Source organism: Alosa sapidissima, chromosome 17 (assembly GCF_018492685.1).
Source record: "Alosa sapidissima isolate fAloSap1 chromosome 17, fAloSap1.pri, whole genome shotgun sequence".
Classification (NCBI taxonomy): Eukaryota; Metazoa; Chordata; class Actinopteri; order Clupeiformes; family Clupeidae; genus Alosa; species Alosa sapidissima.
Genome location: NC_055973.1, coordinates 3,494,361 through 3,510,339, shown reverse-complemented (window position 1 = coordinate 3,510,339; position 15,979 = coordinate 3,494,361). Strand labels below are relative to the sequence as shown.

At 48.0% G+C, this 15,979-nt stretch overlaps 1 protein-coding gene across 12 annotated transcripts in view; it reads right to left on the bottom strand.

Moving 5' to 3' along the window:
• The window catches only part of ptprma (protein tyrosine phosphatase receptor type Ma), a 190,291-nt gene that overhangs the window by 167,045 nt on the left and 7,267 nt on the right, over positions 1-15,979 (bottom strand). The gene's annotated exons all lie outside the window — the stretch shown is intronic.

Here is a 15,979-nt window from a genome sequence, read left to right as displayed (position 1 = left end):
ACACACACACACATGCACACGAACACACACACACACACACACACACACACACACACACACAGCTTGGCTCTGATCTGACGCTTGGTAATCGCTGTGAGCGGAACAAGGCCCGACACAGAACAACATGAAACGGGTGACGAGGCAAGTAGGCGAGAGCGAGCAAGCGAGTGAGTTATCCCAACTATTTAATACAGCCAAGCTTTTTATAGGCAGTCTGTGGATTGTGACACAAAGGCCTGCCCACACAGTCTTTCCCTTTCACTCGTTCCCTCTCTCCCTCTCTCTCTCCCACCCTCGCCTTTTCTCCACTCTGGTCTTTACAATGCGTCAGACTGAGATGTTTCCCAGTCCACACAGCTGGGGGAGGTGCTGTGTGTGTGAGATCACTCTGATCATTGGAGCACAACCCAAACCTGCCCACCTCCCCAAAGATCTCACCCTCTGCATTGATTGCTATAAATGGAACATTGATTGTGCAGAAAGTTCACAGGGGCTAGCCAGGCATCTCCTCCCAGCTGTTCAGCTATTCACCCCCCCCCCCTTCTGTCCATCTTTATTTTGCTCTTTATCTTCAGCCCTGTTTTTAAATACACTTCACACTTCAGCTAGTTTCCTCTGCTACCTTTCCAACTTTCTCGTTTCTCTTATCTTGCTTCTTCCTCTCTCTTGTGACTTGTTTCTTTTCTCCCTCTGCTCTTGCTAAAGGACACACACTACCTATCTACCTTCACAAACAGTAAAAACACATCCTCTTCCACAGCCTCTTTACTCTCTCTCTCACTCTCTCTCTCTCACGCTCTCTCTCTCTCTTGATCTCTCTCTCTTGTTTGTTATGTCTTAATTTTGTGTTAAGTGCTTTGTTTTGCACTTACATAAATAAACACATCCTTACTTACTACTCTCTTTTTGTGTGTGTGTGTGTGTGTGTGTGTCTAGAAGCTATGCTCCGGTGAGCCCTGCAGCCTCTCATCCCATAGTCTTTCAAACAAGTGGCCTGTGAAAGCCCCCCTCAAACACACACACACATACACACAAAACCCCTCTCCCCCACTCTGACAAATACAAACAGATCCAAAGACACAGGGCCAGCCTGTGTGTGTGTGTGTGTGTGTATGTGTTGCTAGGGTGAACACCCATTGCCTGAGGTTCCAGGCTAAGCTATCTTGGAACACTAGTGTCTCTCCTAGCAAAACACCAGCCCCCCCCCCTCTCATCTCTCTCTCTCTCTCTCTCTCTCTCGGTCTGTCTCTGTCTCGCTCTGTCAATGCAGGCATAAAAAAGGCCAACTCCTTTCCTCTGCCGGGTGATCCAGTGATTCGACCCTCCTGGGACCCTCACACACACACACACACACTTGCTTCAGGAAACTCTGAATCAGGCGCGCCGAGAACACAGGCGGCTGGTGTCTGACCTGCTGTTATAAACACACGCACACACACATACACACACACACACACACACACACACACACACACACACACACACATACTGTATATAGAGATAATACACAACCTCATGCACACACAAGTATGCACACCTACACACGCCTATAAACAGGGAAAGTTAGTTACATTTCTGATCTCGCTCGCACAAACACAAATACACTTATGACACACATAAACAGTCTCTCTCCCTCATACACACACACACACACACACACACACACTAGCACACTCAATCTCAACCTCTCTCCAAAATTCCTGGCTTTCTGATCCCCTTAGTTTTTCAAGGGCACCAAAGACAGCCAAAGTTCACTCTGCCACTCTATGCCAGCATTTTCCCTTTATTTATCTCTCTCTTTCTCCCTCTCTCTCCTTCCTCTTCTTTTGGTATTAGTTGAAGGGAAAAAACATGATCTCCATAAACAAACATTAATTGGTAGCTAATTTTGTTAGTTCTTGCCTGGCTGAGTTGCTGCCTCCGGGCGCGTATGAATAATTTATAGACATGGCGGGCGTCTCTTCACAGGGAGCTACGAGGTGGTGGGCACATTATGCCACTGCACCCAGCCATTTCTCAACACTCATGACTGGCATTAGAATACTATGTAAATGGAGGATTCATCCCCCTATCTCTCTCTCTCTCTTTCTCGCTCTCTCTCTCATCTTATTCTAGCTCCCTCTCAGCCTCCTTCTCTTTCCTTTTTCCTTCTTCCCCGATCCCTCCCTTCTTAGTCAACAGGCAGAGGTTTGGCACGCAGGCTCCCGTCCCAGTTGGCAGTGACTTAGAGTAGAGAAAGAGAAAGAGAGAGAGAGAGAGAGACGGAACAAGAGGAGAGAAGGGAGGAGAGCAACTGAGCAAAGAAGGAGCCAGAGAAAGAGAGGAGGAGGGGGGGGGGCTTAGGGGGAGCGTACAGAAGTGAAGCCCCATACACACACACACTTTTGAGAAGAGGAGAAGTCGGGATGGAGGGAGGAGAGGTGTCTCGGAAGGCCCGCTGACATTTTGCTATTGCTCGACTTCAGGAGATTAGGGACTAACTGGAGGATTCGAAGTCTCTGTCTTTCCCTCTATCTCTCTCTTTCTTAGGCTTTCTCTCACATTCTATTCCTCCTCTCCTTCCCTCTCTTTCTCCCTTTCTTTCTTTCTTTCTTTCTCTCTCTCTTTTCCTATGGTTTGTTTTCACTCTGAGAGAAGACTCTTTCTAACTTGCACTCCAAGAAAACAACTTTCTGCAACAAACAGATCTCTAGTTTTAAACTATGTATCGTTCTATGACTTTGCATTTAATATGCAAAGGGGACCAGGAACAGAAGAAGTGCAGCCCGTCTGAGAACATACATACAGCATAATTCAGTAAGATGCATTCCCCATCTATACAGTATTTAAATATGCTATTCCACATCAGAGGAGAAAGTGCCAGAGTAAACAAAGTAGCTGTAGTATTGAATACTGTTAGGTGAAGAATGTTATGGGGCCCTCATTTAAATAGTGGGCGAAGGTTTAGCTAGCTTTGACTTAAGACAGACTTTGTCCATCATTCAAATGAAGGCCCTTATGAGGTTTTGGATTAGAACTGATCTTGAGGAAATGGCATTTTTGTTCTCTTAGTCCCATGAAAATGTCTAAAAATGAAATGTAAGCTTCTCCCATGCATTATCATATGTATGTGTCCGCACAACACAATCACAATGCAATCTCATTACACCAGCCTTTTGAGGGTCCATGCACATGGCTTCTGAAAAACTGGAAACTATAGGCTAACTACAATCACTTCCCTTTACAGATATATGGTATACAATATAAGAAGATTTAGTGTGTATGGAGTAAAATAGGTAACTATGGCACTGAATGTTTTTAAGTAAAGAATGTTATGGTATAGTTTCCTGTAGAGCAATTCATCATAAAATTGAATACAAAACACTGTGATATTGTCTCCGTTGGTCTGTTTAAGTAATAATATGTGTGCTATTCTCTCAAAGCCATCACATTGTCTTTTCTATTACTGAGAGTAAAATATGAATTGTGCCATCCCTCTCTAGCACTAGGAAAGCACTGCATAGAGGGGCACGCATAGAGTCTCGCCCCCTATCTAGTTTGAAATGCTAAATATTTCATAAGAACAAATTTGCAAAACAGAATCTAGACCTGATGTTTAATATTTCATTGGGATTTGTGGTGCAGTTGGATGTTTATGTATATGACACATCAGACCCGTGCTGTGTTTATTGGGGCAGAATAAGACGTGCTGCGGTCAGTGGGAGAATGCTAACTGGTTTGGTTTTACATGTGTGACACGAGCAGTCACTCAAAACCCCACCATTCACGACAGAGCCCAGACAACCATTACCATCTGAGGGGAAATCGGGGGGGGGGTTGAAGGAATACACAATGAAAGAAGGAAAGAAACACGGGAAGAGGTAAATATGGAGAAAGAGAAAAGGAAGGAAGGAGTAAGATTAGGTTAGAGAGGAGTAAAGAGAAGAGAAGAGAAAAAAGGTATTACGCAGACAGGATTGCAGAGGTAAAGGACAGGCATTGGATTGACAGAGAGAGAGAGAGAGAGAGAGAGATGGTAGAGATAGATGAAGAGATGGAGATGTGGAAATGTCAGGGCTGTGAAGAGGTCACTGGGTGGCAGTGGGCATCCGGCGCACGGTATTTGCGAGTGGCCTGCACCGCTGCCACTGCCACTGCTGGTGCCGGCACCCGTCTCCATGGATCTGTCAGCGGGACTGAGATGCGCCACCTCAAGAGAGCACCTGCCTCCTCCTCCTCCTCCTCCTCATCACCTTCTTCTCTTGGCCTCCTACACCTCCTCTGGGCGGACACAGGTGCCCTTGCCCCTGACCTCTTTATCGCTCTGTCACTCATTCCCTCACTCTTCCTATCTTTCACAATCTCTCCATCTCCTTCTCTGAATTTTGTTTTCCTTCTTTTGCCAGTTCTTTATCATACTTTCCTGCATTCTTCTACCACTCCCTCTATCCCCTCAATCTACCACTCTTAATCTTTCTCTCCCCCAACATTTTTCTCACTATCCCCTTCTTTCACTCCCCACTCTCTCTATCTCTCTCCCACCAGTCGTCCCCCATCTCTCTCTGTCTCCCTCTTTCACAAGCCATACCACATCTCCCTCTCTCTCTCTCTCCCTCTCTCTCTCTCCCTCCCTCCTGCCCTGAGGCTATGGACGGTGGCTGTCCTCTGCCTGTCAGTGTGGCGTTGCTCCTGGAGGACGCTGGAAGACGTCGCTGGGCTGGCAGACTCTCACACTGGAGAGACAGCCAAAAGCCTCGACTGGACAGCACACCCCCTCCGCCTCCTCCCCTTGCACTTGGGGGGGCCCTGTCGCCAACGGTGACAGACAACGTCAGGGTGGGTGAAATCCCTGCACAACCATGTCTTCATCTACCCCCCCCCACACACCTTCAATTCCCCCCAGCTTTAGCTAACAGTTTAAACACTGACCCATCTTCCTGTATTTTCAGTTATTATTCAATTATTATCATACACATGTACATGAATACTGGTCCTCTCTCCCACTGACAGTACTTATCATGTTTTCACTTTCATGTGTCCAACGCTATCTGCTTAAGAGGGGACAAATATCCATGGCTATCTATTGCTACACCAGCTGTCAAGCAAAACAGATGCAATGATTTTCTGCCTAATCTGGCAATTCTACGCAAATGAAACATTTGTAATTAATAACATTCATTGCAGCTCAGCCATAACAATGCCTCCTCAAACCCATTAGATGCCAGTGATTACAATCATCCTCATTTGTTGGAGAGGAAGGGAGAGGGGTTGTCTTTAGGACACTTAAATCCCTGACCTCTCACTTTTAACAGATGGGGAAGTCTTCTGGGGTTATTCAGACACAAGTACCTTGAGGGCGTGTGTGTGTGTGTGTGTGTGTGTGTGTGTGTGTGTGTGTGTGCGTGTGTGTGTGTGTGTGTGTGTGTGTGTGCGTGTGCGTGTGCGTGTGCGTGTGTGTGTGTGTGTGTGTGTGTGTGTAGGTGTGTGTGTATGACCTCAACCCCCGAGGCCTTGTAGGTAGGGGCCTGGCGTGTCTGCTCCCAGGCAATCATCTTTTCCCCCATCCCTGGCTTAAGACATATCACAATGCTCTTAAGAGAAAAGGAGGGGGTCAAAATGAGAGAGAAATGTCAGCGTTTTCCTCCGCTAAGAGGATAAGGCCACGTGGTGCTCCGCAGCGGTCTTCCGCCAGCGTCTCTGTCTGCGCAAATCTCACGAGAGATAAGACTCCAAGGTTTCTGTAGGATAGATGATGCTGTTCCTGGGTCCTAATCTCCCAACGTACGGCGCGTATGCACACACACACACACACACACACACACACACACACACACACACACACGCTCACACACACACCAATCCTCCTTCTTCCTCCCCCTCCTTAGAAGAATATTTATGATAAATTTCAATCTCGTCCGGGTTTGCAGAATAAGATTAAAGGAAACTTTTGCGAAATTGCTTTTCTTTGCCCCCACCCCTCCACAGTGTGACAAGATAATACTTAGGCGACCAGACTGAATCTCGGAGGCCTTAATCCCAACCTGCTTTGAGTGGGCTGCTTGCATATCCACCGGCTAAGGAAAATAGCCTCTTATGAATAGCAAACAATTATTAAAAGCAGGCATTTCCAGATCAACTGGCTTCTGATAGCCTCAGACCCACTCCACTGAAATATATCCCCATAGGACCTACACACACACTCTCTCACACACACACACTCACATACACGTACTCACACACTCTACAAAAAAGCATCTCGCTACGCTTTCGCTAAGATAATTAAAGGCCAAAAACAAGCCTTCCAGAAACTAGACCGTAACCACATTTCCTTTTTTAAATACAGTCGGGTGTTTTCATTTACACCCGCAAAAAAAGGAGTGCTATCTGAAGCTGCACTTTAGATGTTTTTTTAATAGAGGGACGGCGCAAGTGCTCAGAGCACACCCCCTAAAACAGTCTGCGCTCACATATTGATGCGTGAGGACTTAGCCTAGTAAACAGTAGCTTGGCGAAGGGCGTTCATTAAAGAGGGAGACGCAGTTTCAACCAAATACTCCAACACCATCATAGCTGCAATATGCAGGAGGGACCCCCAAGCTGTCTGTCCCGACAAGGCATATATACGAGATTGCTAGTTAAGACACACACACACACACACACACCACACACACACAGACACACACAGGACTGCACACATTTCCACTCTCAGAAACACATCTCCATACAGTTTACAGTTAACCCCCCCCCCCCACACACACACACACACTATTTCACACATACACACCTACTCACTCTCAGACATTCAATCTTGTAGACACGTACACATACGCACACTCATATACTCACACACCTTGGACACAGCTAGATCCCTGTGGGGGTGTTCACTTGAGAGCTTCAGGGATATTATCGTCCCTAAAGGTCTTCAAGTACACACTATCTAGTTGACTTCACAGACTGAGTGGGCCAATCGATTCCACTCTAAATGAGGGCCCTTAATTGACTGTTCCTGATTCATTCATTATTTAAAGCTTTGATCAAGTAGGCTAAACGGAAAGAAGTTGGCCATCGCTAGCTGAGGGCCGTAAGCTCTAATGTTTTCTTCTAGCTGGTCTTAATAAAAGAAGAGTGAAAAGCTGATGCTAATAGGATCCAACAAAACTCTAACGAAACTGCAAGCAGAAACAACACATTAGCCCACAGCATAAACTAGCCCCTTTTCCACTTGAGCAAATCATCAATGTTCACATTCAGGTATTTTTCAAACTGCATATTGTTTACATTTAAACAGCAAATCTTTCAGATGCACAGTAACAGTCCATGTTTCTGATGCACCACAATGATCATATTTCTGATGAAATTTCTGACCTTGATCTAATATGCTCTTTAGACTGATTCCATTGCTACAAACAAGCACCAGTGCTTATCCAATTTGCCGTATTTCATTGAGGTTCAAACAATTGAGATGGAGACAGATCTAAGCAGGGGGACTTGGTGTTTTTTTCGTGCTCTGAGAGGCGTGAACAACATCAGCAGATGGACACTGGCTGTCATAAATTCCCCAGCCAGCCGGCAGGAGTCTGCAGCAGGTCCTAATCGATATGAAATAAGATTCAGTGGAACTTGGGTGTCATGTTTTAGTGCCTTGCTAGATTGTCACTAAATCTCTCCGGGTACTGATCCTTTGCCTTCAAGGCTTTCCGTGCCCCTCTCTCCCTCCTTTCTCTGTCACTCCCTTCTTCCATGCTTCCCTCCCTTCCTCTCTCACTCTGTCCCTCCCTCGCTCACTCTCACTTCCCTCATCTCTGCACTCTCACACACTCTCGGCTAGGAACAGAGGTCACAAAGACCCAAAATTTACACAGCAACGTAAAACATGGTTCTCTATATATCACATTCAGGCCTAATTGCTGCTATCAGCACTGCATCAAACTCCCAGCCGAGCTTGAGTATGAAGAGGTCGACAGCGGGGCATAAACTTTATCACTAAGGAACATTCCAGAAGGCACGGCTCTTCTGTGAATAGTTAAGGCCGGAATTATGTGATTCATGGTGTTGGAAGGCGAAAAAAATGGCCGCCGCCTTAACGAGAGTGAAATTACATTGATGAGATAGTGTGTATGTATGTGTGTGTGAGCTTGTGTGTGTGTGTGTGTGTGTGTCCATTTCCCCTCTGGATGAGCTCATGGGCTGGTGTGATGTGCACAGAGATTTGTCTGCTGGGCCTGTTTCCTTTGGCCCGTTTCCTCTGTATGTCTGCGTGTGTCTGTGTGTGTGTGTGTGTGTGTGTGTGTGTGTGTGTGTGTGTGTGTGTGTGTGTGTGTGTGTGTGTTTGTCTGTGTGTGTCTGTGTACGCCTGTGTGTGTATGTGTGTATGTGTCTGTGTGTGTCTGTGCCGCTGGGCCAGTCAGCCCTGCTGATCTCACCGGGCAGGCGGCATCTCAGCTTCCCACAATCCCTTGCTCTTCCTGTGGGGTTGGAAACTCTGACAGCAGGAGAGGGAGGAATTGGGGTGGGAGTAGTGTGCTGTCACACCCACACACAACCTCACAGAGACATACACCAACACACACACACACAAAATATACACTACCACTTTTACATGCCCACACACCAAAACACTCTAATACTCTCATATTCTTACATACAAGCTTACGCTGCCCCATGAGCCAAAGAGACCACACAGACAGACACACACACACACACACACACACACACACACACACACACACACACACACACACACACACAGACACACACACAGACACAAATACAGACACACACACACACACACACACAGCTCCTGCCAAAAAGTCTGCAGACCCAAGCTGGCCGGTCCGGCTCGGCTGGCCCGGCTGACGGTGTAAAATGGGCCTAGTCAGCTGTGTGCTAATAGCACTAGCGCTTCATATTCATGCGTCTGGATGGCAATGGGAGGCGACAGAAATGCGTGGCTCTGTGGCAGTGCGCTGCTGCGTTAGCGGGAGGTGGCAGGAGGAGAGGAGAGGAGAGGAGAGGAGGAGAGAGGAGAGGAGAGGAGAGGAGAGGAGAGGAGAGGAGGAGAGAAGAGAAGAGAGGAGGAGAGGAGAGGAGAGGAGGAGAGGAGAGGAGGAGAAGAGAAGAGAAGAGAAGAGAGGAGAGGAGAGGAGAGGAGAAGAGAAGAGAAGAGAAGAGAAGAGAGGAGAGGAGAGGAGAGGAGAGGAGGAGAGGAGAAGAGAAGAGAGGAGGAGAGGAGAGGAGGAGAAGAGAGGAGAGGAGAGATGGGCTGTGCGGCTGAAAGATCACAAGGGGGGGGGGGGGGGGGTCTGGGTACACGCCGCTGGTGACCTGGCAGAGGAGACACCAGGTGGGCAGATGGGAGAGTATCAGGTGGGAGAGATACTTTTGGAAAGTTCACAAGCAGAGACACACACACACAAACACATATTTTCACACACGCATAGATGCGCACACACAGATACACACACACACGCACACACACAAGCCCAGAGATACAAGCACACACACATACAACAACTACTGCCCCCTCCTCACACACACACACACACACACACACACACACACAGTGAAGGAAAGGTCAGAGCTGACAGCTCCCGCCTTTCCCTGTCGGAGACTCCATCCAGCGAGGTCTGGGATTGCTCCCGCTTTTTGTCAGCGTACTCCTCCTGCCGTGAGAAGGTCATCAGCAGCCCCCAGCCGGCACGGCAGCTCGGCGGAGAGAGGAGGAACAGCCACCCAAGACCTCCGCCTGTTGCTGCCTCCACCACGTGCACTCAAAGGTCTCGTCCCGCGTGGCTTCATTGTGAATCTGCTTCGGTATCAACCGGCCCCCGACAATAATGTCAAGCTAGAAGCCAGGCCTAGGCTATGACACACACTGTGGTTCTCAGGGAGGGGGTCGCACGTGCGTGTGTGTGTGTGTGTGTGTGTGTGTGTGTGTGTGTGTGTGTGTGTGTGTGTGTGTGTGTGTGTGTGTGTGTGTGTGTTAGGCACAGAGAGGGGGCATGGGTAAAGGTCTTCCAGCTTTTTTTTTTAAAAGCGGTAAAGAAATGGTTGAGACAGAAGGTTAAACATATCTGAGGACTGAATGTCAGAGGGCCTCATGGAGTGAATGCCTGGGTGTGCAAAATGGCACCAGAGATCCATGTGGAGAGAGACACACACACACACACACCTTCCTATTGTCATTTGTCACAACTGGTGCTGTTGCCATCTAAATTCATTTACTGTTTATTTACTTTGCTGCAATTGTTTTTATATTACTACTGTAATATTTAACTTTGGCAATACTATATCCAAACAGTCATGCTAATAAAGAATTAAGAGAGAGAGAGAGAGATAAACTACAAGCTTGGGTAGAGACAGAGGGGCGGCTGGGAGACAGAAGAGAAGAAGCCGTTAGCAGATTGGGCTGTCTGTTGTCTGCTTGACTCAGAGAGAAGGAATGCACTCTTGGACAGCAACTCAAGACACCCTATTCACACTTCCCACTTTTAACAGCTCTCACGCAGCCATGCAGTCAACACTGTGCTAACTGAGCCTGACCCTGTGTCCTCCTATGAACTCCTATGCAAAACATGCTTTCATTAAGCATGCAACTCATCATGCAGCTCATCATGCAGGTCATCTGATTAAGAAACGGACAAAAACAAGGGGGTCATACTGTCTGTTCCATGTAAGGAGATACTGGATGGCTGCAGTACTGCATACTGCATCTTGCTCATGGTTCAGTTCATAGATGGTTAGAAGAATAATTCTTACCCAATCAATCAAACAAAAACTAAACAAAAAAAACTAAACAGACAAAGTAAAGTTAAATTGAAACAAAAATGGATGAAAATTCAATATGAGTTTTACAAAGTCACAGTGTCACTGTAATTTGTGAACTGATTGTTGACCATAAATAAATCAATTATCTAAAAAATAGGCACTGAAACGAACTGAGTGCACCTTCACCACTCTAACAGACATGAGCTCAGACTAGTTCTGCAGAAAGGCTGACAACACACACACACACACACACACACATACACACACACACACACACACACACACACACACACACACACAGTACAACTGTCACCATGCTCTGTCCACATCCTGCCGATCAACCTGTCACACACCCAATGGTTAACATGTTCTGTCCATATTAGGCATTAGTTATAGCAGACCTGTCCACTGCTCAACCAGCGAGATACAAAGAGAGAGAGAGAGAGAGAGAGAGCGAGAGAGAGACTCTCTGGGCTGCATCTGATGAGACTAGATGGAGCCCGACTTCCTGACAGACTCTCTCAAGATGCTCCTCTGCCAGTCGCCTCCCTTCGTAATTTAGGTGTCAACTCAGATTCCACGGTGATCCCTCTGTGACACGAGGGTACGGCCCCCTCGGAAAGTAAGACGGGTGGCAGCGGACGCCCCACATGCGGACGGAGACGCGCGCGAGGGTGACGGCGGTGGCGTGCTAACATACAAGCGACGCGGCCATTGTTGTGCGCAGTGGGCTGGTGACAGGCATCTGCAAGGCCCCCTCGCCACGTCCGCAACAATTATCCGTGGCACAGCTTCATTAAGCCGTCACTTTGCCCAAGTGCTCGCCACCCATGTGCGGAGATATCAGCGCCTACCAGGACATCTATCCACGGCCCTCAGCTCATCCCAAACCATAATTATCAAGCAAATGCACAGCCTGACACAAAGTCAAGATGCATACAATCAAAAGGCTCGGGGGTAACAGGCCACCAACAGCTTCACTGTAGATCTGCGGTGCCGGGAAGTAATAAAAGTTCATCTGTGTTACTGTATCAGTTACGCCGAGTAATAGAGAATGTTTAATTAACGCCAAAAAGAGGCTTTCATAAGCCGAGGCATCTGGTTTAAATGTACAAGATTCCCTCGTTTGGAAACATCACACAAAGATCAGAGAGAAATCACCAGCACGAGTGTGCCACTAATATAATTGCCATTCACAGTGCTTGGATTTGTGCACATTTGTTGACCGTTTATGGAAACCATGCCCCCTCCCCCTCCTAACAACAGCGAAAGCTGCCGACTCCAGTTGGACAGACATCTCTCTATGGTGATGTTTGTAGTCTCTTGGATACGCCATTGAGATCTTACAGAGCGCCTGACATCTGCACAGAGAGAGGGGAAAAGAAATCCTGAAATCCTGATGGGAAACAAGCGTTGCCAGTGGAGTCTTATGATAGTCAGGTGAAGGCAAGAGCACAGGGAGAGATTGGAAATGTTTTTCTTCTTCTTCTTCTTCTTCTTCCTCCCCTCTCTCACCTCCCGACCAAGATCTTAGGAGTAGGGATTTGGATCAAGGGAAAAAAAGAGTAGAGAAAAAAGAAGTACGATTTTGATGTCTCCTCCACTCCTCTGAAGAGAGGGAAAAAGAGGGCAAACATGGGGGAGGCTCATGGCCTCTAAATCCATGGCGGGGGGAGCAAGCCCACGCCAAAGCATATCAGTGTCTGGCCCTGACACCTCTGGGAGTCTTCAGGGGAATCTGGCCACACATCTGCTCACCAGTGGAGGAGTGTGGGTGTGTGTGTGTGTGTGTGTGTGTGTGTGTGTGTGTGTGTGTGTGTGTGTGTGTGTGGGGGCAAGGGGGCCATGAAGGGTTATTTGAGGTTAAATAGTCCCCTAAGAGCACAGGAGGGTCAAGGCGTGGGAGTGGAGGGAGGTAGGGAGAGGGTGAAGCGAGAGTTAAATCAGACGTTTTTAGCGGCTAGAGGACAGCGGTTTTGAATGTTTGTCACGTCCAGCCTTTCAGGCCTCTGGCAGGACCCAATGTTATTTATTCAAGCATTAGTGTGTGTGTGTGTGTGTGTGTGTGTGTGTGTGTGTGTGTGTGTGTGTGTGTGTGTGTGTGTGTGTATGTGTGTGTGTGTGTGTGGTGAGGGGGATGGTTCATAGGAATCTGTTTATATGTGTGCCTCTGTTTATATTTGTATTGTAAGTACACATTATTACACACACACTTCACACACAAGTATATGTGTGGGTGTCTGTTTACTCTCTCTCTCTCTCTCTCTATCTCTGTGTGAGTGTGTACAGTTAGCCTACTTGCATGCTTACATACAGTATTTTTGCATGTTTCTGTGCGTGAGTGTGTGTGTTGTGTGTGTTTACCTACTTGCATGAGTGTCCCTGTGTGTATGCGTTTGTGTGGTTTGCTTTCCCCCGAAGCAGTGAAGATGGTGTAGCTCCTGCTGTTTGATGTTCCCTCTCCTCCGGTAACTAAAGAGAGCCAATAAAAGGCATGTGTGGCGGCCGTGTCCTGCCATGCGCGCCCCCATTAGCCGTGAAGGCCTCCCTATTCAGCCGTGCAGAGCCAAATCCACCGAGGGGGTCAGGAGGGAGCCGTTCGTGCCTGAAAGCGCCGCTTAAGAATCCTCACAACAAACCAAACTGTTCCGATTTAATCCATCTCCCTCGGTGAGGGGAATTATAGGTAAACATATGCCTTCATTATTTGCTTTGCTGCATTGGAGAAGGAAAATAAATAAACAAATACAGCTCGAGCCCAGTGGAATATTACTGTTTATAGATTATACACCATCGTATGCCTTTAGATTTCATTATGCTTAAGCTCTAAGAGAGTAAGTGAGGAGAGCAACAAGGAGAGCTTGTACTATGTCGCTGTGCCGCTGTTTAGCTGTGCTAGTCGCACAGAGGCTGTGAAAGTGCTTTTTGCAAACAACCAGAAAGGCTTTGACCTTAACCTGTGGGTTTAAACAAGCATGAAGCTAGTGATCTGGGGTGAAGGAGGGGGGGGGGGGGGGGGGGGGGTATTATCTTTTCATGCCTCAGCATAGGGGACGGTGTGAGGGGAATTGGCTTGGGAGGGCTGCAAACTTGCACGGTAAAATGAGAAAAGATAATGACCCACTTTATGCCCTTTTATGCCAGCCCAGTGAAATGCACCTGCCCCAGGAGAAGAGAATTAATTACCCCTGATATGGAGGGTTAGCAAGCGTCACACTTGCTACTGGTTAACAAAAACACTGCTGCACACGCATTGCTGCTCTTCGCTACACAGTCTTAACACCCAACAGTCGTTTAAATCCAGCCCCTGAAATTTACCATGGGCGTGCACACACACACACACACACACACACAAATGCACACACACGCACACACACACACTCAAAACATCCTTCAGTGGAACTTTATTGGAGCTGTAGTTTCAGCACATCTTCTCAGCGATCCGAGAGCCATGTCAGTCAACGAGGGGCCACGACTGCTGCATCGCTAGGCCTCGGCCCAAATGATGTGTGTTACGTGTGGTGGAGCGCGGCGTCTAGGGAGGTTTAGCCTGGGGCAGCAGGGCGTGGTGGGGAGGGAGTAGGAGGTGGCGTGGGGCAGGGGGGAGAGGAGCTGGGGGGTGTCGGAGGTGTGGGGGGTTACTGGAGAGATGCTGGGTAGAGAGTAGCAAGAGAGAGAGAGAGAGAGAGAGAGAGAGAGAGAGAGAGAGCGTCTTCAGCAGACCTGGCTGGTGCTAAGCTGGAGGGGCCCTTCTGGGACTGCCCTTGTTAATGCAGTGCCTGTGGTCAAGCCCCAGGCTCCCTGACCCCTGCAGCATGCCAACATACTTGCCTGTCTGCCTTCCCTGCCTGCCTGCCTGTCTGATTTTTTCCTTTTCTTTCCTTCTTCTCTCTCCTTAGATTCCAGGTTCTCTGCGTTAGAAAGGGATGGGGGATGGGGATGGGGGTGGGGGTGGGGGTGGGGGGGGTTGGACTCAGTGTCTATCTACTGAGTGAGGCAACAACAGTGTCTATCTACTGAGTGGCTATCAGCTGCACTGGCCGCTCCACTCTCGCTGGTTTTGTCTATCGGTCCAGATGTTTTCGATGCAAGCGTCGTTTTTTTGCTTATCTTACTGCCCGCTTGGTTGCCTGGGCAACTCTCACCATCAACCAGGAAGTCTCTATGGAGCAATGTGCTGAGGCCAGTCGGGGTTGCCAGGGAGTGAGGGAGTACATGAGAGGCCGGACGCAAAGCTGCCTCCCAATTCGGGGATGCGAGTGTCTTATCAACAACGGCTCAGTGCAATTTGCGTAGAGAGGATGAGGACACTCTTCTGCGAGGTGCCTTTGTTTCGATCTTCAGTGGCAGGATTAGATGGAATTAGGAGTAAAAAGTTGAGCAAGTGGCAAAAAAGCCCACAAAGGTTTAATTCCCTTGCAATACCCAAGTAGTACCACACAGTGTGCCTTTTTCTTCCAGGCCGATCTAAACTGAGAGGGATTTGCCCAATTTGCCATCAATTGGATTTTGGCCGTTTGAGATTTGCCTCGTTTATCTTCTTGGAGGGCTTATTTCATGCTGCCGTCTCGTCGGTAAACCTCAAGGAGCCTTGTTTTATTGCGCTGGTGGCCGCGCTTGCGAGCCTCATTACGACAGCCGCAGTCTTCAACTGCTGAGATCCGCAAGACTGGGTTTCCGATCCTATGGGGGATGGGGATTTGCAAACGTGAGTCAAGCAACTAACAAAATGAAGTCAGGTCAAAAACGTGAGTCATTCTAATGTAGGAACCCCCCACGTCTGCTCCTCAAGCAGCACAAATGGCCTCCTGCAGTCGACATTCCACTCAAGTACTTTTGACAAAGTGTGTTGTAATTCACTTGGGGGGGAGCACTGTGGAGGTTGGGGGGGTTGAGAATGAAAGGACACTGTGATGAGGTCTGTAAATGTTTGGATAATTATGTTTGGATTCTGCACACGGAATGCTCCCTGTGTGGCCTAGAATGCCTATTGTGACCTCAGCAACCTGAGACTGAGACTGACTCACACTGCCCGCCCTGAGCGTAATAAATAAACTCTGAGATATAACTGCCGTTACTGCATAACTCCACAGCATTGCGCGCTTACAAAACTGACTGCGTGCAACCACTTAAATGCTCTTCTCAGTGCACTCTGAATGGGAACCAGGGGAGTATAACCACAATTCTAAAGATAAACATTATTCAAAAAATAGACCGGCTAATTTTACCCAAT